This window comes from Tachypleus tridentatus, chromosome 6, assembly GCF_004210375.1.
Source record: "Tachypleus tridentatus isolate NWPU-2018 chromosome 6, ASM421037v1, whole genome shotgun sequence".
Lineage (NCBI taxonomy): Eukaryota > Metazoa > Arthropoda > Merostomata > Xiphosura > Limulidae > Tachypleus > Tachypleus tridentatus.
The window spans coordinates 105275813-105302209 of record NC_134830.1 but is presented as its reverse complement, the minus strand read 5'-3'; the positions used below and the strand labels follow the sequence as shown (position 1 = coordinate 105302209).

The following is a 26397-nucleotide window of genomic DNA, read 5'->3' as shown; positions in this document are numbered from 1 at the left end:
CCTAAGGAACTAGGTATATAATGTAGTGTTAAAAGGTATGACAGACCTTGTTATGACAAGTTATTTAATTGTAATCCTGTTTGTCAGCTTGTAAAAGGGCTTACAACAACAAAAAAGTTGCATTTAAACATGCAATACTTGTTTTGTTAGATTTGTAATTTATGTAGTTGCTCGTTACTAACATAAAGAAGTAGAGACGAAAATTAACTAACTTTGTTTGTCATAGGTCATAAATATTAAGCTTGTTACGTTTTTAAACTCTGCATTTTATATCTAGTAATATTATGATTTATTTATTTTTAATGCACCTCTAAAAGTTCGTTAACTTCAGCCAATATAGACAAAAAATCATGGTGCTTTTATTGGAACCATATTACATGTTGACATTAGAACTAGTATTGTTTACTCTTTTATATGACTTGTGCACAGCGAGGAAACCTGACGCCACGACCCTTTCACCAACTTCACGGTCCATAGATAAATCAAACATTGTTCCTTCAGTGTGTGCTGTCTTCCAATCTTCGTGTGTAAACGCAAGAACTGGTAACAGGAAATTACCTTCAGAGGTACCACTCAAGCCTGTATCTACCTATCTATCTATCCAACTTACAAACTTAACATATTTTTGTATTTAATAGGCGTATGAACAGTGATATGTATTTTAATATGTAATTATAAATACAGAATTGAAAAAAAAAAGAGTTAAAGTTCATTTTATCATTCAACTTGAAAATCCTAAACACAGAAATGTACATTTAAAAGGCCCGTAGACTGTATGTTAATTTACGGTCCTGTCTTTCGTAATTAATTTTATTTGATATTATAAAATTAAAGCGAATTTTTAATAATTTTAAAATTCACTGAAAGCTGTTACTGAAAGTTGTATTTTCTGATATTGATTTGCGATAATAAAAAGTATCGAATAATGAAATTATTGTACATTGACGAGATCGGTTGGTTAAATGTTTAGAATATTCGAGCAAAACTAAACAAGCTCATATTAAGCTAATTAATTAGCGTGAAGGCTTTAGTTAGTGGAACCCATCACTAATGTTTGAGCTACTCCAGACAAATGGTGGTATGTTCCTGTAACCCTTATAACTTGCCTATAACCCCAAAGTGCGGAGCGCAATTTTGCAGCAACGGGACGCAAACCGTTGGGTGAAGCGTGAAGGCTTTAGTTAGTGGAACCCATCACTAATGTTTGAGCTACTCCAGACAAATGGTGGTATGTTCCTGTAACCCTTATAACTTGCCTATAACCCCAAAGTGCGGAGCGCAATTTTGCAGCAATGGGACGCAAACCAGTCCGCCACGTTAGCCACTAAATCCTAACCAGTTTAACCGAGAAGGAATTTATGTGACACAATAGTAAACAATGTATCATATATATATATATATATATATATATATATTCATAGTTGCATGACTTTTCTCCTTTGTCCTTATTTAAAACAGAAATATTAGCAACAGTGAATTATTTAGTTTACCCATATGTTGAAAAGAGTGTAAAAATTTCATTTTATAATAAGAACTATAACAGAAGCTAAAAATGTTCTAATAAAACACATTTGGTTGTATTACAAAAACATAACGTCCTTTGGAAAAAAGGTTAACTCTGGCCTTTATTTTAAAATTTTTGATAATTCTGATTTTGATAGTTTAAGACTTATTAACTTCTAAGGTGTGTTTCTAAACATCAGTATTTGAACTCATCGACTTATGAATTCACCAACACCCATTTCCTACAAAAGAAAGGGTAGAACCGTCAATGAATAACTGTAGGTAATTTAACTCTGTACTTTCCCCAAGCGTTACAAAAAAATAACAACAAAAACGTTATTTTGAAAATGTTGTATGTTCTATTAGCAATAGTAATCTATCACTATTATAAAAGACGTTTTTCGAACATTTTGTTTGAATACAGTAACTCGATCTATTCTAATAAATTCTCAGTTTATAAAATTTTGTAAGTGATCAATGAACTTAATACTTATCAACTTTGTGTATCCTTTATCGGAATTTGATAATATATACTAACTAATGATATTTAAACTTCCATTTCTTATTTCCACAAACAACTTAGGACGAAGTTGTAAGTGCTCTCTGATAGTGGTGTTTTATCATGGGTATCAACTTCACATTTTCATATTTATATGACAAGATCTTGGATTCATCTCAATATTGCTTCGCCTTCAACCATCCCGGTGGCTCAGTAATAAATATAAGAGTTTATAATGCTAAACATCAGGTAATGATACACTCGGTAGAGAGAGCAAATATATAACATTGCATAACTTCTTATTAGCAAACAGCTCAGTGTTACTAGAATTAAAACTAATTCGATACTTTTTAACGAATAATATTGATATATAACAGTTATTAACTCAATTTTGTAACATTTTGAGGGGCAAAGAGTATCATAAGATAAATTTCAAATGTAATTTAAAAAACATCAAGTGAGTAAAAGATAAAAGCAAATATAATAGAAGAGAGTTTGTGCGTTTACTGTTTATAACCATTAGCTAATCAAAAATATAAATTTAAAATACATTATAATAACAGAAGGGTGCGGAAACATGACAGTATTAGAATTAGCACAAGCGACTTATCACTAGTGATGATGGTAATTGCTCAGCAGAACATCTACATTATAGCAGTTCCCTTGTCAGCCATGAAAGATACCAGGACGTATTATAGCGTTTCTGGTCAATGTCAGACGAACCCGTGAATATTTGTTTACTGTCCACACGTGTGTCAACTTGTACATGTTTAAGGAAGAGCAGAAACAAGATTTGACTTTCTAAAAACTGTAGTTTGGTACAAACCCGTAGGTGATTTTAAGCTTTAGCAACAACGGATTAATGATCAGTCCCCGTTAATCTTAGCCCAAAGATATTGGAATTAGGAGGAGTTGATTGTTGACGACTGAACAGATTATCAGATATTTACCCTAGTCTCAAGTAAACCCAAAAGGTTATATTTTTGTGAAAGCGGCCGAATGTTTTATGTGTTACCCCGAAAACCCACTGGCACGTGTATCTATCTATAAGCAATATCGGACTGCGTTCTCTGGCACGAAGCCTTGTCTGACTTACGTCATTGTGGGCTTAGAGTCTGCTTCTTAGCCGGCACACTCACACTCGTGTTGTGTACATTGTAAGTTAAGCTCGGGTTCGGGAAGACAGTTGATGCCCTCTGACTGAGAAAACTCATACAACCATAAGTGAAATTGCAGTCTTCGCTGTAACGCACGAAGATTTAGATTATCAGATTGCTGCTCAAGAGATACACGTTTTTTTTTTCAATTATACTGGTATTTTTTGACCTCATAACTTTGACTTGGACATTCTGCTGAATTTTATGGATCCAAAAAAATTCAAATGAACAAAACATCTAATGAAATGAAGCAACGATTCTTTGGTGTCACCCTCTTATTGACCAGTAAAAAAGATTCGTGATATAGAACTTTCCCATACTGGAGTGCTGGTTCCGTATAACTGAGAGTTTAATTGAGGTAAGAAAAAATTGATTACTGGAATTAAAGCAACCATTGCTTCAAGTGTCAGGATAGCGTGAGAACTATCGGCCTCTCTCTTTTTAAAATATGAGACGGCTAGCTTTAGCTCACGCAGATAAAACTTGGCACATGTAGAAATGTGCATTAGTCTATTTACATCTGGTAGAAAGGAATTCAATTAACCATTGTTTCTTTTTGTGTTATTAATAGCGTTGAAGTCTTTGATAATAGCGTTGATAACGTAGTAAAATGGATTTGAATTAAAACCTTGTTCTGCCATAGAAGGTACAAACATCTTCAACAGAACAATTTTACCAAATCATCAATATTAGTAATCTGAGCAGAATGTTTCCAAAAATAAATTATAAGACATTTGTAAATGTTTTAAATAAGTTCATCCAGTTCCGAACTTGGTTTAAATAGTTCTCTTTCATTCTAGAACATTTTATTTTTCTAAAATATAAAAAAATCGAGTTCCTTATTGTCTTTACGTATAATTATAAATAATAAATTGCATTGTAACCAATCTCAAAATTTTAAGCGGTACTGTTGTACTGATTTAAATACAAACCAGTTTACACTCGTGAACGATTTATTAAGATAATTACGGTGCCAATGCGGTTGTAAACTCGTATAAAATGCTATTTGATAAAATATATTAAAACCACCAATGACTACCAAATGTTTAATTTATTTATTATGATTGAAATACTATACTTTTTCTTCTAGATTAGCTTATGGTGAAGTTCTCAATGTTTAACAGGATGAACGTCGGGGATTCAACACTATTAACAAATAATATCTCAAGGCATGAAAAAAATAAGCTAGAGTATGTCACTTGTGTGATCACAAAGTACTAAGATCCTTCGCCCTCGCGTGGCCAGGCGGTTTAAGGCGTGCGACTCGTAATCTGAATGTCGCGGACTCGAATCCCCGTCGCACCAAACATGCTCGCCTTTTCAGCCATCGGGGCGTTTATAATGTGACAGTCAATCTAACTATTCGTTAGTAAAAGAGTAGCCCAAGAGTTGGCGGTGGGTGATGATGACTAGCTGCCTTCCTTCTAGTCTTACACTGTTAAATTAAGGACGGCTAACGCAGATAGTCCTCGAGCAGCTTTGCGCGAAATTCAAAAAACAAACTAAGTAAGATCCTCTCAGATACAGGAAATAAAAGAATTAGGACATGTTCTAATCGTATACAGACTAAAGCACTTCAACATGCTTTAACATTATTAGTATGTAGCTCACCATAGAATACTGCGTTCCATATAATATATTTCACTATTATTCATTACACATATTTTAAGAGTCGCTTCAACTTAAATTTACTTATATGCTTAAATGATGACTGATAAAGTATTTGGTTATCCGAGAAGAGCAAGAAACCTCTTAAAACACATAATTAAGACAGCAATTTATTTTATATTATTACCTTAGAGTTCGCATAATATAATGTTAAGAGGTTTTATACTATTGTAAAAATCTTCTAGTCCCCTTCCAGTAGCACATCGTTGTGTCTGCCGACTTACAACGTTAAAAAACGGGTTTCGATACCCGTGGTGCGCAGAGCACAGATAGTCACTTGTGTAGTTTATGTGGTTAACTTTAAATAAACAAAACTTCCTAAAAGACTCGCTGTCTCTGTCTGGTGCAAAACACAGAAACCAGCAGTCGAACAGATAGCTGTCATCTCCTGTTTTTAAGAGGTAATTAGTGACCGAATAGAGAGTAAATGAGATATAAGAGAATAACTCAAAAACAAGAATTAATTATGAATGGTCTACATTTAGGATAGTCTTGGTTGACTTATCATAGAAGAATAGTACAGACAAAGGAGTGAGATGGCAAATGAATGAAAAGGGATAAATACAACTATAACATACTCTATGTACTGCATATAATATTTATAACTATGTGTAATTCACGTGAAAGTCGTCAGTACTGTGTTAGTGTGTGTGACATGTTGTTGGTTGCTTCGCCATCCAATCGTATTTCCTATCGCATGTCCTCTCCTCCTTAGGAATAATAAGTTAGAGACTCGCATCCGGCAAATTCATTTTCAAACTATTGAGAAAATAAAAGAATATTTGAAATATACAGAACAATAAGTTAGCCATTTTTTTGTTTTTGAAACATACAAAGAAAACTGTTTGAATAAAAGAAACACCCATTTTCTATACATATAGTATTTTATTAACATTCCAAACAGAATAGGTTTAGATTTCACTGACGTTACATATTGGTTTAGACTTAGCCAATAGTTATCTATTATTCTCTAACCAAGCGGGTCCACCAGTGGGTCAGCGGTGTATCTACGAACTTACAACGCTAAAAACCGGGTTTCGATACCCGTAGTGGGCAGAGCACAGATAGTCCATTTTTAGGTCTGTGCTTAATTCAAAACAACAAATAACCAAGCGGATAAAACATTTTTTATTCGTTGGTTCTCATTTTAATTCTTTTTTTGTGGAAACTTTCTCTGAAACTATGATAACTCTGTTTTTTTGAAGCTAAGAACAAAGAAACACACAATATGGGCTATTTGTGCTGTTCTTTCCATGGGTATCCAAACTGTTTCTCGCGTTTTAAGTCAGCAGACATAACGCTATACCACTGGTGGGCACTGAGATAATTAAAAGCAGCAACTCATTACATTGTGATGACATGTTTTTCTTGATTCTGAACAGTGAACGCCAAATCTATCATACCTGGCATTTAAAAATTTTTGCGATTGAGAAAACGTGTTACTTTTATGTATACAATGAACCAAACACCATTTATATTCAGTTTTTGACGTACGATTATATGAATTTACTTTTCATGTATAAGCATATGGATATACTTCCTAGAATATCCAGTTGCATGTTTTAACATCATATTTCAATATTTTCTTAAATTAGTATATACTGCACCAGTTAAAATTGAACTAGCATTACTTTGTAAAACCATATTATTTTGAATGCACTATTATCTCTTTATATGCATATTGTCATTTAATAAGCGTGCAGATTTACAACAATGATTTACAAAAACAGTAGCAATAATATTTGAAAAATTGTAAGCATGGCCTATCGAAGCTCTCCAGTCGTCAAGATAACACTGTTGAAAATGTGAACAGCTTTTGGAGAAATCTAACAAAATATGTGTGTCTGTATGCAACAAGTTTGTTATTCGAATCATTCTTGAATTTAAGAAACTTAGCAATGTTCATTACAGACCGACCATTTTCTATCAAATTTAACATGTACACATTTTTTTTTAATAATTTGGTATTTTAAGTGGATCTGGACCTGTTACAATTGAATATCTTTAAATGTGATACATTTGTGTAACATCTGTGTTATAATCTGTAAAAATACTCATTTAGACATGTTATTACAAAGCACAAAGAATATTGCAAATAGAGTAAATGTAAACAGAAGAGCCAAGAATATGCCCTATGAAGCGTTTTCTAGCGGACTGTTTTTTTCCTGTTAATCGGATCATGGGATTCGCAAAATTCCCAAGTCCAACTAAATTATTCACAATATGTCATTATATACATAGATAAATGATGAACTCTACATCGTTAACGAAGTTGTGGAAACTTTCACAAACATTAAATTAAAATCTACTTTATTTTATTGCTTAATATACTGTTAATTTTGACTCAGTTTGATTTGTGTTGACATTTCAAGCCATCATACATAATACAGCTTTCAAGAATGTTTACGTGTATTAATGACCAAATGGCAAACAGTCGACTATTATAAAACTAGGAAAACCAAACCTTTGGGTTCGAAATGTGTAAAAATTGCATTAAGGAGTTAAAGATATACTGTGAACGAAAGGAAGATGTATTTGTTGGTTTTCTAGCTACGTTCTCAATTGTATGTTGCTATATTACTTATTAAGACCGATATTATTGCACTAATGCGCACTCTTGCATATTCAAATGTGTTTACATCAGATAAAACAATTACCTTCCCTGTTCTCTCCAGAGGATTGGGAGGTAGAAATACTTTATATGTCATCTTCAGGTTCCCTGTATTTAACAATGTATGTTGAAATGATTTTCTGCTTATTAACATACACACATTTATCTTTACAAAATGAAATTTGGCATTTGTGTGTTTGTTTTTATCAACCCAAAAGGCACCTTAGGAAATACAAGGGTTGATGGATAGCTCAAAGACCCTTAGGCTTAAGCATAATTATCCCTAGCTTAGAACTAGGTAACTAACTTAAGCGTCTAATCTTAACAAAACAGTAGTATTGATTGTTAGATTACAACGCCTCAGTAGCTAAAGGTGCCGAACTTGTACATGTTTTAGCGGGATTCGATCTCTTAACTTTTCATTACGTATCTCTAACACTAGGCTACATCAGTTTCTCGAAGCTCATATTATACGTACATAACTTCTGTATGTTGGGATCATTTTAATTCTATAGTTTTTAAGAGTCATTCATAGTTAATCAGATCTATACTTATTACATAAAGCATAAGACAGCTACATAAGTATGCATTTTTTCTCCATAAATAACAAATATATTGTTTTGGCTTTGGCTCGTTTTAAATTCCGCGCTAAGCTTCACAAGGGCTATCTGCGCTAGCCGTTCCAAATTTAACAGTGTAAGACAAGAGAGAAGGCAGCTAATCGTCACCACCTACCGTCAACTTTTGCACTACTATTTTCCAACGAATAGTGGGATTGGCCGTCACATATTAAAGCCATAACGGCTGAAAGGGCGAGCATGTTTGGTGTAAGGGGCATTCGAACCTTTAACCCTCCTAATGCGAGTCAAGTGCCCTAATCATCTGGCCATCCAGGCCTATAACAGTTGTAAGAATATTGCTTCTATCTGTAAGAACATTTATTTTATCTACCAAAAAGTGTGAACATATTCTTGGTTATTTTGTCAATATGTTCACCACATTTTGCGATTGTGTGATAAGGCACGCAGCAATGATAACGATACTTTATAAATGTTCGTGAAGACTTGACATCATACAATTTTGGCTTGGTTTGAATTTCGCTCAAAGCTATACGAGGGCTATCTGCGCTATCATGCAAGCTTATTTGAAAACTGTTAATTTTCTTATTAAAGTTGATAAGTGAGTGCTCATAATGAGTGTTAATCTCACTTTATAAGAACAAAGTTCCACATCTTCGGTACTACTTTTTTCACTGTATGTCATGCTTAGTCTGATATTCAAGATTATGCACTATTGCTCGACTCCACGATATTTATTATGACAAGTTTCTACGAAGTGCCACGAGGTCATCCTTAGGCCACACATCTTGTCCAAAGAAACTTCAAAACTAGATGTTTGGAGACCGAATGGAAATATAATGGGGACTTATCATGCATGTGATAAATGGATTTGTTAATTGAGATGTAGCTGAAATCTCGTGACCTTTTGGATTATCAATTTTCGCGAACTTTAAATTCCTGTTCATTATCTTGCTAGAGATACCAGGAAGACATATGTATGTTCACCTTTATCGGAATGAATTTTGGAGTCAGTGAGTCCACTGTCATGACCATAACGTCCACTTTAACAAGTGAGGTCGTTGTTCAGGAATATCCATGGGATCTGATTTCCTGTCTTTGTTGCTCTAAACGCTTTGTTGTATGGGTTATTCTGATTTCACATGGAACGGTGAAAACCTTTTTCTTCAAAATGTTTTGGTATTTTAGCTTTGTATCTTTCAACAATATTACTTTACTGACATTCTTCGTAGACAATGCTATAACGTTCTTTTGATACATAAAAAAATAGTAGCCCAGAAACGTGTTACTTATTCTTATTTCCTGAATCTAAGGAAAAAAAAAATCTATTCTCAGGTACACGTATTACAATGGTATTCTTCAAATTCTTTCCTAGAATTGTAACAAAATATAAAGTAGTAACTTCGAGTTCCAGTGATATTATACAGTGTGGTAAGAACCCACATGGGAATTGTTAATTGTATACCTATGACTTGCATGTTAATGAAATTATAATGAAGTTAAATTATATTCTTTGAATAGTGGAAGAAAATAATCAACTGTGGTTCAAGGAATCAATTTGTAATTGCAAGGCATGTCATGAGGTTATAATTTGAAATTAATTTAGTAGGTTTAATTATTTAAAGATGAGTGTTATAGGGAAATTTCAAATACATTAATTAATTTAAATAATGTCCGTTGAAACCAATAACTATATTTTATACATGTGTGTGTGTGTAGGTGTTGAGGTGTCTGAAAAATTAAATTGAAGAAAACACTGATTTTAGGATTTGTTATACTTTGCCTAATATAATGTGCTGCAATATAACAGCAATAACATTACATTTAACTAGTGTCAAAACTAAATGTATTATTTTATACATGAGCGACAAATCTAGTAAGATAATCATTACAGTTATATCTATTTCATTAAAAATTGTTATTACCTAGTTATATTTGGATAAATTTGAGTAAGACGCACATAAATACAAAAAAAATTCTTTTATTATGCTCTATACTTGTTAAAATTTCCAGTATTTATGAACAATTTATCACACTCTGTTTTTATTGTTCCTCTTTAAAAGTTTAGTTAATGTGATACTTTTCAGCTGTAATTTTGAAAACAGTATTAGTGTTTGTCAAGAGATATTACAGTAAGTATAGTACTGGAATCTGCCGTGTTTAACGAATCATGCACTATAATATATATATATATATATTTGATATTACTGGGAAAAAGAGAGTACCACTGTAATGAAAACATATTTTTACGACAGCATGCTCAGACTGTGTATAATGAGATGTATGTGAGGAGAAGAGATCGTATGATCATAGATGTGTGAGTTTATCCTGTACATATAGAGAAGCTTTCTTGAATGACGCTAGATGGTTTTTTAATCCAATAATCCGCACCATCCATTACAAGCAACACACATGCCCCTGGCTATGAGTTAATGGCGACAAACTATATTCTCAGTCTGATTATATAGTTCTCAGCTCTTTGTAGTTTGAGGATAAGAGGGTAGGGAGGAAAGCCATCATGATTTAATGGACCACCAGAAGCAAGGTAGGTAGGATAAATTACTTCGTAATGCATGACGCCACCATGTAAACGCTTTGATTTTTTTCATTTTTTTTTCAATAAAGATGTTAAAAGTTCCAAGAAATTTGATGTCGGGGTTGAGGGAGCTTCGAGCTGATTAAATTCAAGAAACTCCTGTAAATATGGAAAATACTGGAATTTTAAAAAGCTACAGGGTACTGCATGAAACTTCTATCATTCTTCTAGCCTTGTTGAATGCACCATTTGCTTTATTTCTACGTATATCATTCATACTTTAATCGATTTGCTCTCTTTGCATTGAATCTCTCAGTCCATGTAGAAGTTGGATAAAAGTGCATCTATTTGTGCAGTATTTCAGGGTTTCTTTTTTTTTGGGGGAGTTTTAAAGCTATCACTAACAGTTGATAAATACACATACAAACATACACAGAAAAAGCATGCGTGTCAACAAGCTCATAGAAATTCTCGTATCTGATATGATACATGCACAAGAAATGTTGAAAGAAGTTGACAAGTGGGTGCTCAAACCAAGTAGGCTTGGATCAAAGGGTGATTCCGTCTTCATTAACCGTTTCCGACAGAATACTGTCGCAAAATTCAAAGCAATAGATTTTCCGGTAAGGTTGAATTATACATGTTTACCACTATCAAGCTCCGAGAATGTATGTCATAGAATGTTTGGTACAGACAAAAGTGCAGGTTCCGGGAGTGTTAATGGTGTTTCTTTTTTTATAAATTTCTTTTTATCTCAGTTTCTTTTCCTCGTTTTCGTGTACAGTGAAATTGAAATTTGCCCAGTGATTACGCAGTGTATTAACGTTTAGAGTAAACTCACATGACAGAGATTTTACCGATTGCATTTTCACTCTATAGAATTTGATGTTGTGTTTCATTGCAATATTATTATTATTTTAAATATCCTCACCGGATCTATACCAGCTGAATCGTTTTTAAAGTTTCATTTTTGCATTTTGTTTTAATTGCATGTAAAGGCTACTCTAGGACTATCTACGGTGGGCGTCCCTAATTTTTAAATGATGGACTAGAGAATAAAGAGAAAGTTAACACCCCTTTCCCCATGAACAGCCGCATCTTGAACATGTTTTTACTAATAAGTAGTGGGATATGTTGTCACATTATAATGTTTCATAGCCTAAAGGGCAACCATACTCTGCGACGAGGTTCGATCCTGTGTCCCATAGATTGAAAGTTAAATAACTTACTACTAGGCCGTGTCAGGATCCTCTTTTCTAGCAGTCAAATTTATAAAGGACTGTATACAAGTGACACATATACGCTTTATATGCTTGTTATAGAATTTTCTCGCAAATTTACACACATAATTATGTGCGCATATCCTTCTCTAAGGGCAACTAATCAATAGTGCCCGCTCTTTGGTTACTCTTTTGAATGAATAATGAAATTTGGGCAACTTCTTATAGCACACCAACACCCTACCCCCCTACAAAGAGTCACGAACCATGAATACTAAGGTTCACAATCCGAGCACATCAACCACTTGGCCAGCCCTTGTCCAATATATATTAAATGTATCCTTAAACATGTTTTAGAAATTATTTAATTTCTTAATCTTTACGGATGTTATAACTTTGAGTTAGAATTTTCCAGTTCTTTTTTTGTCAGTCACAATTTACATGCTTTTAAAGCAAGTATAATATAAACAAATCTAAAAAAATTCATTTTATCATTTTCACCCAAATAACTATTTGTTACATCATTAAAGACAAGGTAAAACGTAACAATTATAGAGAACTTTACCGAATTATATTACAATATTGTTTTTATTCTGCTACTCATCTTGTATTAAATATATATAATTATGGGTAATTTTATTAAACAAATTCTGAAATATCTAGAATCAAATTCTTACGAGACTACTAGGTCTTTTTCTAATGTTTATTCAAAAATAATTGGCATAAGGATTATTGATTATTTGTGTGATAAAAATCATTAGTGAAATGATCGTTGAGTTTGCCGGGTGTCGTTATCTAAGAAATGGAAGCTTCTAATCACGACTAGACATTAACTTAAAAGTAAAAGCCGAGTAATGATAAATAATGAACTCACGTACCTATTGACCGTACAAGTTCTTCATTAATTTAACCAACTTTTAACCAATTATAATTTTTTTATTTACGCTTTCTATCGTTCGCATTCTTTTACTATACAGTCATAAACGACTATCTGTCTTCAATCTTTTGGATAGACAGTATATTTTAGTGTGAGAATGACTTGAATATTTATAGATTGTAAAAAAATTTAAATGCTTATTTGTGAATCCACCAACTGCTTTGACCAGGCTAAGTACCTGAAGAAAGCAAATACTATGTTATTCTCTTCTCAGCGTGAATTAATTTATATGAGCCTTACGTTATCTAAATCTGTCACGCATTTTTCCTCTCCATTATGGTATTGAACATCTGCTTATTTGATATATATTCTCATTTGATTAAACTTGTACGTAACAGATAAAGCTTTTAGTGGAATCGAACAATTTTAGTCATCAATAACTTTTCCCCCTTTTAATCCATATAATTATAAAAAACAAACATAAGTTACCTTGTGAAATAATTTTATTCTACAAATATATTCGTGACTAAACAAGTCGGGGTCTCTCAAGTTGTAAATGCTGCTAGATTACAAATCTATCTGAAATATATGTGATTTATATGTTGATGCAAATGCAAAATTTACATTCGTGTAACCTTTTCTCCAAATATTTTATTTTAATAATTAGTTTACATTTGTGTTTAGTGTATTTTGTCATTTTTTGTATTTTTATGCTTCAATAAATTTACTTCAACGTTTCTGGAAAAAATAACAAAAAACTTCTCATATATATTCATGTTTTTGTGTCATTTTATCCAAATATTTAATTTCCAGAAAAAATAAGGATTAGGTATAATTTTTTTCGTAACGTTTTGCTGTAACTGGGCTTGGAGGTTTAAAGAATCTACCCACGCGTTAATCAATATCATATACTGAGTAAAAGGTTAAGTTTTTCACATTAATATAGACCATGTAGGATAAATAGTGTCATGTATCAGTCTTTCATTAAGCAAGCAATGGTTTGGCGTAAACACAGAATTTTGATATTATTAAAACCTATATTTCCAGCCTGTTTTGTAATTCCACAGCTAAACACAATACAACCTTTCCTTGAGAAAAGTTAACACCATAATATCATGAACAAAATATATACTTTTATAAAAGTGATAAAAAGTAGCAGCACAAACAACCATTGTAAAAGAAAAATTGTTAGGTGTACTAGAGATTAATCTGTGGCAAAAAACAAAAGTCAATGAAGCCTCTAGTTGTACTAAAATTAACCTAGCATTCGCTACACCGTGTCCTCGAAATATATGGTTGTCAACGTCACTTTCTATCCAGAAGGATTGGTTTCATTGCAGTTTTCTTTCATGAATGCTGACTCTACTGTTTTCCTTACAATGGACTACATACACAGTCTTTATTTTTGGCGGCAACTCATCACCATCATAACTAACAACAAACAAGAGCAATAGGATTTACTATTTTAAAACAGTTTCTTTTTATCTGTTTTTAAATAGCTGTAAAGATTGCAAGCTTGCAAAAGTGACAAAAAGGTCACCGTATACGATCAAGTTATATATAAACTGTTTTATTTTGCATGGATCCTTTCTGAACTTACAGCGTGTACTTTTGCATACGTTTTAGAGGATGGATTCGTAGATAACACAGACAATGCTATTATTAGTTCGTGAGGTAAGGAAAGACAGGAAGAGAGCGGTGTTTTCTCAGATATTTCAGTTGATAATTTTTCGCTTTTTTTTTCTTCTGTTCATTAAGTACATCTTAGTCGCGACATTTCTGAACCACACAAAGCAAGCGGAAACAAAACAAAAGGAAGATATAAACAACAACCGCAGTTGTAAGGGGAATGAGGTTACCCAAATAAACAAGTTTGGCGGTTTTCTCAATGTGTGATTGGCAAACAGAAAAATAAAGTTTTTAGTACGTAAAAATTAAGCAAAGTGTGAAATATTGTACATTATATAATTCACTGAAGGTTAAAATATTCGAATTTAGGCTTGTACTTCTTTTACAGGATTTGATCATACTTTATTATATCTGTTTAAAATCATTATTACTTTCGTGTATTCAGATGTTTAATTGTTGCTGATGGTGAAATAAAAATGATCCGAAACCTTCCAATAAGCCTTAAATAGCAACGCCTTAATGGCTGTTGCATATAGAATATTAAAGATGGTTTATTGAATATAAGTATAGAATCAAATTAATTTTATGTGAGCATTTATGTGAGGTGGTTAAGGCGCTCGACTCGCAATGTGAGGGTCGCGGGTATGAATCCCTGTCACACCAAACATGCTCGCCCTTTCTGCCGTGAGGGTGTTGTTATGTTACTGTCAACCTCACTATTCATTGAAAAAAGAGTAGCCAAAGAGTTGGCGATGGGTGGTGGTCACTAACTGCCTTCCCTCTACTCTTACACTGCTAAATTAGGGACGGCTAGCGCAGATAGCCCGCGTGTAGCTTTGCGCGAAATTCCAAAATAAACAAACTTAATGTACTACATACTCAATCATCTGAAAATATGAAATTCCTCATTTACTTTGCATCTAATGGTTACATGACAACTTGTGGTTTTGGTACTTACAAAGATGTTAAGATGTAGATTAAGCTGTCTTTTAAAGCCACTAATGAAACAAAACAATATTTGAGGTGTAGCATTGTGCACACAAGAATTTAGTTGACCCGTGAAACAACTAATTTTATTAACTGTGCTGTGATAAATCTCTCGTTTTCCTTTGTCAGGAACACTCTTTTGACCATTACGGTTCCTCCTTTTCTCTGTTTCCGTATGTGGAATACGCCTCGTGAGGCTTCCTACACGACCGCTACTCACTGTTTCAGGAGTATCAACTCTTTTAGTTGTGTCAGTTGAAACTACATAGTATATTAATGTCTAACTCCTTGTGGTTTTTCTGTTATTTTTGCTCTTTTGAACTGTTCCATCTTCGTCTTTAGCAGCTGTGTCTGTAGGTGACTGTTTTTTTACTAAAAGTTCAAAGCTATATTTCTTTATTTTTGTATTGTTCAGAAGCTACTAATTTGTCCTAGGATGTGTTTTTTTTATCTGTTGTAAAATGAACTCATTCTGCAAGATTCCATCCTTCGTTGTTGATAAATATCGAATTCTTATTAAGCAAGTTGAAAAGGTGTCGAATCAATATTGTTTCACTCTTAACATGTTTGATATAAAATTTTAATGCATCTCCATATTTTTGCAGCCACATTAGTTCGTGTGTAAAATTCAAACACTGCAACTCATAAGTCACTACTTTCCAGACTTAACTGAAAGAATATGCAAAGATATTTAATTTTATTTTTGTACTCAGTAACCTTTCCTTGCAATATGGAAAATCTGCTCTTGTTGCTTAAAACCTAAAGTTGAAATCTAGATCAGTGTTGAAACGCTCTTTTCCCTATACATTATATCTTTACTGATATTGATTACATAGTTTAAGATTTTGTTATAATTATTTAAGTTTCATCATAATTCGGTCTAATACACGTGGGTATCGTAACTTTTCTAAACATGTATTTGTGATATGAAGTATTAAGTGCTACAACAAGTTGCAATTTTCTTTGTTTTTAAACGTACTTAGAACAAAGGTTTCACAGTGTAGGGCATTTCAGTTTCAGAGGTTGCAGACACCTTAATTCCAACCAGATCTATCCTTTTCCACAAAAAAATATGCGTAAATGATGCTTACACAAAATAAATGTCACTATGGTTATGTGTTAGTGAGCTGTGCCGCCGATGATTCGAGTATGTTCCACTAATTCAACCCTTCACAAGCTAGCTTGGAGACCTCTTCAAATCCTTGCGACTTTCAGATGTACTGCGTTCTTTATCCCACGTGCGTCTGGGCGGTAGGGTTTGTGAGGGAGTGAAGAGGGGGTGTAGGGGAAAGGAAAGGCAGTACTGTAGAGTCGAAAAACCGGAAATAGCACAGCTGAGCGTGACATTTTTTTTGCTGCATCAGCAGTTGCTGCTTAGTTTGTCTCTCTGTATAAGTATATGTATAAAAGTTTTGTTTTTCTCTTTCAAAGAAACTTGGACACCTATTACTTGTCTGTATATTTTGAGTAATGGTGTCTCTCACAGAAACCAAGGGTAATGCATTTGCTTCTCTTGCAACAATAGAATATAACATTATATATATTCCATCGTGTTTGTAGGTTTTCATTCAACGAATATCATTATCGTGCTTTGATAAATAAATGTATGCATAATGTTATTGCACAGTTTCATTTATCTGTTTTAAAATTTCGGGTAAAGTTGCATAAGGCTACCAGAGAATATCCGTTTCTAATTTTGAGCTGACAGGCTGGACAGAAAATAACTGGTTTATCAGCGCCTACTATCATCTCTTGTATAATTCTTACTTGTTGGTGTAGAACAATTCCATGAAAGCAATTTCATCCCAAACAGAGGCGCTTAGAAAATTCTTTCTCTTCGCTCTGTCTCTCACTTTTATAGCATAACCAACAGGTCCAAAGTGCGAACCGCGTTTTTCCAGTAACGAATAATAAATCTTCTGATCCACAGTCTAGAAACACCAACTATAGGAACAAGTCCAGCCCTTTATTGTTCATAAAACTTAAACAGAAACAACTATTATCCGTTTGTTTGTTGCTTAGCGCGAGCCCTTTCAGTTTTATAGGGTATAGTAGCTTGATTATGATGATAAGCAGAACTTAACTTCAAATCAAGAAGGCCGAACAGAATTAGTTACTTTAGCTAATCATGTAGAGACAGAAAAAGTTAAAGGAGCTTTGTTAGAGTGAAGGAAGAGACAGATATTCTACTTCTCATCCCAAGCTCATTCTTTACAAAGAACAAGATATAACTAGACAACATCCTAACAAACCTAGTGTTTAACGGACTAACCGTGCTTATCCTAATTAGGAGGATAAAAGCAGTTTTGTTTCCTAACTGTGCATAAACGACAAACATGTCAAGTCTATTTTACATTTTAAAGCTCCTTACCATTAAGGTTGGTACTGTCTAGTTCGCACAACGGTTAAATACAGTGGTTTTATATAATGAATTAGCACTTACAGGTCCCTATATAATTTTACGAAACGAGTTGATATTAGGTAATTTATGCAAAAAAGCTTCACTCGTGTGTGTGTGTTTTCCTTATAGCAAAGACACATAGGGCTATCTGCTTCACTTATACCCGAAAATGTTTAAAATTAAGAAATGCATATAACAGTGTATTCGAGGGTAGAAAGAATGTCTCTCACATTCAATCTAATTATAACATTAGATATATAGCTCGGAAAATAATACATCGATATATCTATGCTCTAAAAGAAAGTCCATATCTCTTTCAAAAAAAGAAATAAAATTTGTTTTCCTATTTTAATGAGACTGACTCTCTATGACATATACAGTGCTGTTTATTTTGTATTCTATACTGAGGCTACAAGGCTAATATTAATGATATAAAAGTCCAAACGATTACGAAGTTAATAATAAGTTCATTAACCAAACAAAAAAAGCTTTCGTTAACCCTACTTTTCTACATAATACTCTACAGTTGTTGTTTTGCTTGTAATTTAAAGCCTTTTCTACCGATTTTAAAGTGTATTAACTAATCATATAATAGGTGAATAAACTAGATTATAAAACTAATATTTTCGTACGCAGTTATAGCAGATCCAATAAATAGCTTCCTCAACTTGAAGGCTTAAGCCTTGACAACAATAAGTTGTTAGGTGTCTCCTGGATATCATAAATTTTTGTTGGATGATAGAAAACCAAATATTTCTAGCTGTTTAACAGCTAACTTATAATTCTAGAACGCTTACATTTTCTTCTCTATAGATTATTGAAACGCTAGTTTTCTAGCTGGAAGAACCATATTATTACTTTAAGCTCTACTAAGAGAGTATTTTGAAGTTCATCACTGTTCTCAGCGTAATAAAAATACTCTTACATTTATTAGTGGTAAAGTTATAAAAAATAGGTATATACATATATAGCACATATTATCCAATATTCATTTTCTCGGGCCAAGAAACGATTCGTAAGAATGAACAATCTTTAAATCGTTAGTACATGCGTAAAATCTATTAATAATTGTTATAAAACATTTGAACATGTTCCTTCAACTTGTGGGTCTTAATGAATAAATGAATAAAGTTTAATTCGTTCGTTTGTACTTAATAATACGAAAGTACGATATGCATATGTTAGTACAGAGTGGAGTCACCAGAGATACAACACTTCAACCCCATGGGCTGTATTAGTATAACAAATATATGTGTTTGGTTAACGATCAATTATTCACCAAACTGGAAGAGCTATGAACGTAAAATGTGAAGAAGGTACTTAAAAGTCCTATTTGCATCTTTAGGATACTTTAACTAGTGAAGTTGCTTTGAAAAACTATAAAAGTGATGTTACTAAAGTTTCACTTTCAACTTAAACCAATTGTCTTCTATTACTTCGTGATAAGGTAAGCTATGTTTCTTAACAATAACAAACAATTCACTCCATAGTTAAAAGCCAATAATATGTTTCTTTACAAGAACAAATAGTTTACTCAACACTTAAAAGCTAATTAAATGTTTCCTTAGAAGAACAACCAATTCACTCAATAGTTAAAAGATATATGTTTCCTTACAAAAACAAACAATTAACTCAATAGTTTAATGCTAATTAAGCGTAGTTACTATAAAGCATGTTTCGAAAGTTTATATAAACATGATAGGAAACAAAAAAATGAAAAAATAATCTAATTCTATTTACACAACATATAAATGTCACTAAACATTTAGATGCATCAACATTATATACCATTAAATATCAAAATATACTGCGTATGGGTTTATCTAGAAATTCAAAATAAAATATACGATACTTGTAAATAATATTTTACATGTATTAATTGATACCATAGTGAGCAAAGCGTTTATTCACAATGATATGTATATTATGTATGATGTTGTCATGTAATGCGTTGCATGTATATGTAAATATACAGCCTTTTTAAATTAAATTTTAAAATAATAACGGAATATTATTAATCTCATTTTTATCTTTAAAAAAAACTCTGCTTAAAGGTTGAGCACCCAGAATATTGTCTTTGAGTTGTCCCACGCTGGTACAGCGCTAAGTGTGAGGATTTACAACATTAAAATCAGAGGTTCTATTTCCTGAGTTTACTGGTGAGGGGGGAGGGGTTTTGAGCTCAAAGGCGTGTGTGTGTTTATAATGCTAAAAATCGAGTTTCATTATTCGGATGTACAGAGCGCAGATAAGCTGTTGTATAGCTTTGTGCTTATTAACCAACAAAAGTTTCAAATTTAAGTAATTGGAAACATGAAGTTAATTATAGAGCATATGCAACTCAGTAATTATAGTAAATAAACTGAAGTTATATAGCATATTAAATTGCATCAGAAGTACTTAAATTATAGCCTTCATGAAAAATTAAATAATTTCGTAAAATGTTTCTTGATAAAAGGAAACTAAGTAACAGCTAGTCTTCAAAAGAATTACTTTTTTCTTCACGTGTAGAGTGTGATAAACAACTCATATTTATATGTACGTGCGTGTTTAAAACTCATTGATATTTTATGTAGTATTAAATACATTATAGTAGCCTACTTTTACACGGACTTTAACAATTTCATTGTAGGAAGGTAGATATTTTATTAATTTTCAATCAATAGTGCACATAGATCGATGGAAAATCTGACCTTTTTTATTAGTGTATGAATTTGGACACGCGCATATAAGTGCAGCCAATTTTGACTGTATACAGATCGACATTCTAGTCGTAAGAACCAGAACTGTTCATAACTAAAGTTTTCGACGTTTTAAACATAAATATATATACATGTAGTACATTTAAAGTAGGCTCATTTGTTGTTGAAAGTAGACCATGTAAGTTGTACTTGGTCATTAGTTTAAGAACCTCAACAGTTTATGAGACAAGTTCACGATATTTATGTATATGCATGCCAAACTTTTTAAACACAAAACAAGACAATTTCAAGTTACAGGAAATTGCACTTTAAAAGTTTTAATCTTTTTGTTTTTCTTTTGCTTTTAAGTGGCAAAAGTCTCAGTTTTCACGACCAAAATTCTTGACGTTTTTCTATATTACTCGTTTATTGATCAACTACAACGAAGTAGGCTTTTGCATGCAGTTATGACCTGATGGTTAAAGACTGAATTATAAACCCTTTTTTGACAAGATTGGATTTTATTAAATTTATTGTGTTAATAACATATTTGATATAAACATTTTTAATACTTAGAAATTCAAATGTCTGTTGGAACATTTATAGATAAGCCAGCAAGACCCATACTATTTTTAAGAATGATCATAAATACTTTAATTTGTTACGATCTCTGGTATTTTTAAACAGTACTTATAACAACAATTTCGCAACCAGATTACTACAACACCGATAACTGAAAACGCCTTTTACAGTAGTGTTTAAAATATTGTTAAAAACAAGGGTAGCCAACTGATAAAACAATCTATACTAATGCTATATTGATTATCAGATTTATTTCTAACACTAGATGTTTCTGGTGATTTTTTAGACTTATTAAAATCTCATTGATACGGTTGTGACTAGTGTAATATACGTTAATGAAATAAAATAAGAAATTGGAAGTATTAAGATGATTGAACTTAATACTTCTTTACGACAAAGCATCATACGACTCTATAGGTAAGAAGCTATGTATCGAATTTAAAAGTAAGAAAAATGTGTTAGTATAAATAATTAATATATAATTCAAGAATAAAACGAAAAATAAATTTACTCTCACTTGACTTTAAAACTTGAGAGTGGATTTCATATGACATTAACGTAGGTTAAGTGACATCTGAACTACAAGAGCTAACATTTAAAATACCCTCGAATCATCTACAGTTACTACTATAGTTGGAAATCGACTTGATTGTGCAATTTCCGGTTTTCGTTCCGTTCTCCAAATTTGGATGCGATCCAATTAAAGTAGTTTTAGCATCGAACAACGAACGAGCACTCTCTAGCTTGTTTCTGTATGAACTGAAACACAAATGTTATGTATATGAATGTCAGCACAAGTAATTTTGCTCATAGGCACATCTGGAAAGAAATAAAATACGTTGACAAGAACAAATGTTACTTACTTTCTTGATTCAATGGCGTAGATAACAAAATTTAAAAATATTAACCAGACTAAAGAGCTACAATACTAGTTAGAAAAAATACCTCTTTTAATATGGCTTAAAATGTTGTTAAAACGAGGGTTTCCAACCAGCAAAAACAATATGTACCAATCTTTATAGGTAGGAACGTAGAAGTAAACTTATCTAACACTGATTTTTAGTTTTGCTTTAAGTAAGTAGCTTGCTCTGGTCGAAAGATAATATTATGTGTAATACTAGCAAAATTAGTCTCTATAATTCAAAACGATAAATTATATATCTAAAATTACGAATAAATACCCTCACATCTCATTCGGGGCCATATTCTTATATTGCAGCTAAATTGAGTCAGGCTAACCTATGTTATGTACATGTGTCTTGCTTAAGTTTAATTGTCCGAGTCAAACTGACCTCTATTACGTATATTTCTCTTACTGAATTTTGCTTACCTCAGTCAAGCTCATCCATATGACGTATGTCTCTTGCTCAAGTTTGATAGAAATAATTTCAGTTCAAAAAAGATGAATTTTCCTAATAAAAACGAGTTTTCACACTCCATTATATATTCATTTTATTGTGTGTGTGTGTGTATGTGAAGCTGTGAACATATATAACTTAAATATCGCGGAAATTAGAGAGACAAACATTGCAGAGTACCTTTCTTAAATTGAAAATATTATATTTATTATATTAAATTGAACGGAAAGAGTTGTGATCAATTAGTTGATTATTGTTTAATTTCTATTGGATCAAATACTGTCTTAGATTTTTTAACTTTGACAGATAAGCTTACATTTCAGTTCATACTTCATTCACGATTTAAAGCTTCATAATGTAAATTATGGTAGACGATTTATATTCTTCTCTGTTGCACAAGTTTCCCTGGATCGAGGGGTGTAAGAATTTTCTCCTATTATGTAAGTAATACGTTCTAATGACTATATAGTTAAATATATGTAGGAACTCATGGCACATTACGAGATCTATAGCATAATCGTTTCCCTTAAGCTTCTACAGAGAAATAGTTGAATATATGAACTTATATTTGTCACACGAACGCTCATGGTTTCTGAAACACTAAAATAGTCTGTGAGCGCGGACAACGTCTTCCGTTTTCGTTATTGTTATTATTATTATTACAGACTCCTTATTGCTGAAATGTGGAAAATTAATCAATTAAAATGTTTTGAATTATGATGAACATCTTAGTATATTGATTTAAATATTTTCAGAGTCAACATATTTTAACATTTAACATTGAATAAAGACTTAAATGATCTTCACGGAGAAACACAAGCGATATCTATAGTTCACCACTAAATGATCTCGTGTGTGATTTTTAACATTTAACATTGAATAAAGATTTAAATGATCTTCACGGAGAAACACAAGCGATATCTATAGTTCACCACTAAATGATCTCGTGTGTGATTTTTAACATTTAACATTGAATAAAGATTTAAATGATCTTATATGATCTTTTATCACAGAGAAACACAAGCGATATCTATAGTTCACCACTAAATGATCTCGTGTGTGATTTTTAACATTTAACATTGAATAAAGATTTAAATGATCTTATATGATCTTTTATCACAGAGAAACACAAGCGATATCTATAGTTAAATACTAAATGATCTCGTGTGTGATTTTTAACGCACACGCGTTAAAAGAAATAAGCGAAACAAATGGTAATGCATTATTTACTCGGTAGTCGACTTCAGTAGAGATACATGTACGTATATGAGCTATCAATTTCTAATTATTTAGTTTAAATACCTATTTCTTCAACCTAGAAGAAAGCTTTTTTGAATATTTCCTGTTTATCAGCTATCAGATTTGATAATGTAGGAGGAAACAATTGTGGTAAAATAAATATTTATTACTTCAATATTCACTTTGACGTTACTGAGAAATTAACGAGCGTCATCAGTAATTATTATTTTCTTTTCTAATCTTGAAGTGTTTTAATAATGAACTTGGTTTTTTCGAATTGTATCTGTTCTTAAATGCGTTTTTACTAAATGTGAAAATGAGGTGTTATATTTAGGTTTCTATAGAAATTATTATAAGAAATTCCATCGCAGAAAACCCAATTTTTTGAGTGCACAGAACGTGTTATATGTCCTTTTCTTTTCTTGTTGTATGATAACCTATAAAGTCTTCCAAAAGCTAAGCGAATTCATTACCACTTTTCTTTTATGTGTGTGATTCTATAAATAAGTTTCGATCAGGTACAAATGTGACTGCTCCAAACAGAGGCAACTAACATTTTTATTTACAAGTTGCACAGTAAAATGCCCAGTAAAAGGTTACACCAGCTGGAATGGAAAGAAATTAATTAGCGCGATGTACTTTTTAGTCGTTTGGGCTACTATAGTTATGGAATATGTAAAAAATTAAAAATGTTTTGATGCTGTTCTATTCTTAAGAGTCTATTATTTGTAGGAAATAATTTCTAATGAACTCACAACAAATTTGGTCCGGCATGATCAAGTGTAACCACTTACGCTTAACAGCGCTGGACTCGTAAACTGAGGGTCGTGGGATCGAATCTCTGTCACAACAAACATGCTCACCGTTTCAGCCGTAGAGGCTTTGTAATGTGACGTTCAATTCCACTATTCGTTGGTGAAAGAGAAATCCAGATGTTGACGGTGGGTGGTAATTACTAGCTGCCTTCCATCTAGTCTTACACTGCTAAATCAGGGACGAATAGGACAGATATCCCTTGTGTTGCTTTGCGCAAAATAAAAAACAAACAGTAGTACTTTCATTTTTCTTTTCTTTCCCTATGTTTACACGTATTCATAGGATGCCTTGTTATTCGAGTTATTTAATTCAATAAAGTATTCGAATCACAAGGCATCCTATGTGATTTATAATTTACACTTTAGTTATCAGCATTTCCATTGGTACATACGAAAAAGCAGTTATTCATATGAATACCTCAGTACTAAAAATCAATTAGGGTTACATTAATTTATGAGTAAATATGAGTCTTCTATATTAGGCTATTTATCATTTCATACAGTCACATACAATTTGTACTGCTAAGATTGCATGGAAACTAAGTGCATGAATTTCTTGCCAGGAAAATTTCACTCCTAAATAAATCTTGTAGTAAAGCCAAGGAGAGCTTGTTTTTGTTTTCCTATTTTGCTTCTGAGATTTTCGTCATTTAAGACTTATTGGTTCTAAGTCAGTCTGTTAATGTTTCAGTACTTTTTTAAAAGAACCAACAGTAAAAAAAAGAAACCAACTAAAAACCTCAAATGTAAAACAAGAGTCAAGATTGATGTGATTTCTTATAGAAAGTGTCTTGATCTCGATAAGAGACTGTCATTTCAGCGGTGCAATCTAATAGTTATATTTCATTCACTAGTTACTCTTTGTTTCTGATTTACAGAACTTCTAAGGTACGTTGCGGAATAGCAAACATATGTATTTTTTCTCACGTCTGTCTTGGCACGTAGACTATAATAGGAGCTGGGTAGCGCATTTCTGTATTCTTGTAAATTGGTAAGATAACCGAAATTGGTAGTCTTTGTATGTGCAAAAAATGGGCCCGTCGGGAGCTTCTGCAACCATCTATGTTCAATATTACACCAGAATACATGTAAGAGTACAGAAACGTTAGCGTTGCACCACTACAACGATTCGTGGTGTCTCAAGGCACTAGCAAGTCCTATCCCATTAGATACACCCGATATTTTTTTAGTAAAGTTAAAGCTGAACACATACACAAATGGAGCGAGCATTTCCCCATTCGCTTCTCTTTAATTGATTTTATACGATAATACTACAGAGTCTCATTGCTCACTGTTTGTGTAAAACCTACACCCTTTATTTCTGTCACAAGGAAAGAACAGGATATTTAAATTACGTCAAACAAAAAGTATTTTGACCAAGGAGGTAGTGTGCACTCTATTCCCATTCTGAACTCGTGTGTTATTTATTTGCAAGCCTGAGAATGCTTGTTTTTAAGAAATTGTGTAAGTAAAAGAAACCACTTAAAGTAATTTATGAATAGAACATTTGATAGTTAAATTTTGAACTAATAAATCTAATGTTTCTTGAAACAAACATTTTTTCATACTTCAGCAGCTTTATAAAACATTTAAATTTAGTACATTGTTCAAAGGTTTGAAAGGGTTTACTTCACGTCCCGCATACAAATGCCATTTTGTTTTTCTAATGAACACATAATTTACACGCATTTTCTAAGCTATGTTATAATGAAATAACAAAAAAATGACTTAAATTACATTAGCTACGGAGTATACTGATATATTCGATTAAAACTGCAAACAGTATTACGTCGTGTGTTTATTTATTTGTCTGTTTTCGATATGCTTGCACGTTTGATGGAAAAAAAAAGAGGTAAATTCAACATTTTAAAGTGGATAGCTTGGGAGTTTGTTTGTTTGTTTGTTTCTGAATTTCGCGCAAAGCTACATGAGAGTTATCTGCGCTAATCCTTCCTAATTTAGCAGTATAAGACTAGAGGGAAGGCAGCTAGTCATCACCAACCGTCAACTCCTGTGCTACTCTATTACCAACGAATAGTGAGACTGACTGTGACAT

The 26397-nt window shown here is 32.5% G+C and overlaps 1 protein-coding gene and 1 long non-coding RNA gene across 23 annotated transcripts in view; one reads left to right on the top strand and one right to left on the bottom strand.

Annotated features, from left to right (window-relative positions):
- Positions 1-21554, bottom strand: part of LOC143253238 (uncharacterized) — an 88682-nt gene extending 67128 nt beyond the window's left edge. For both annotated transcript variants that reach the window (XR_013029462.1, XR_013029463.1), the window contains exon 1: positions 21447-21554. This is a non-coding gene — a long non-coding RNA (uncharacterized LOC143253238). The remainder of the gene's footprint in view (positions 1-21446) is intronic.
- The window catches only part of Ten-m (teneurin transmembrane protein Ten-m), a 354091-nt gene that overhangs the window by 203431 nt on the left and 124263 nt on the right, over positions 1-26397 (top strand). For 6 of the 21 annotated variants that reach the window (XM_076506771.1, XM_076506767.1, XM_076506766.1 and 3 more), the window contains exon 1: positions 3136-3517. The exons of the other annotated variants lie outside the window; for them this stretch is intronic. The gene's annotated coding sequence lies outside the window, so the exon portion shown is untranslated. Of the gene's footprint in view, positions 1-3135; positions 3518-26397 lie in introns of those variants that run through there. 21 annotated transcript variants of the gene reach the window in all.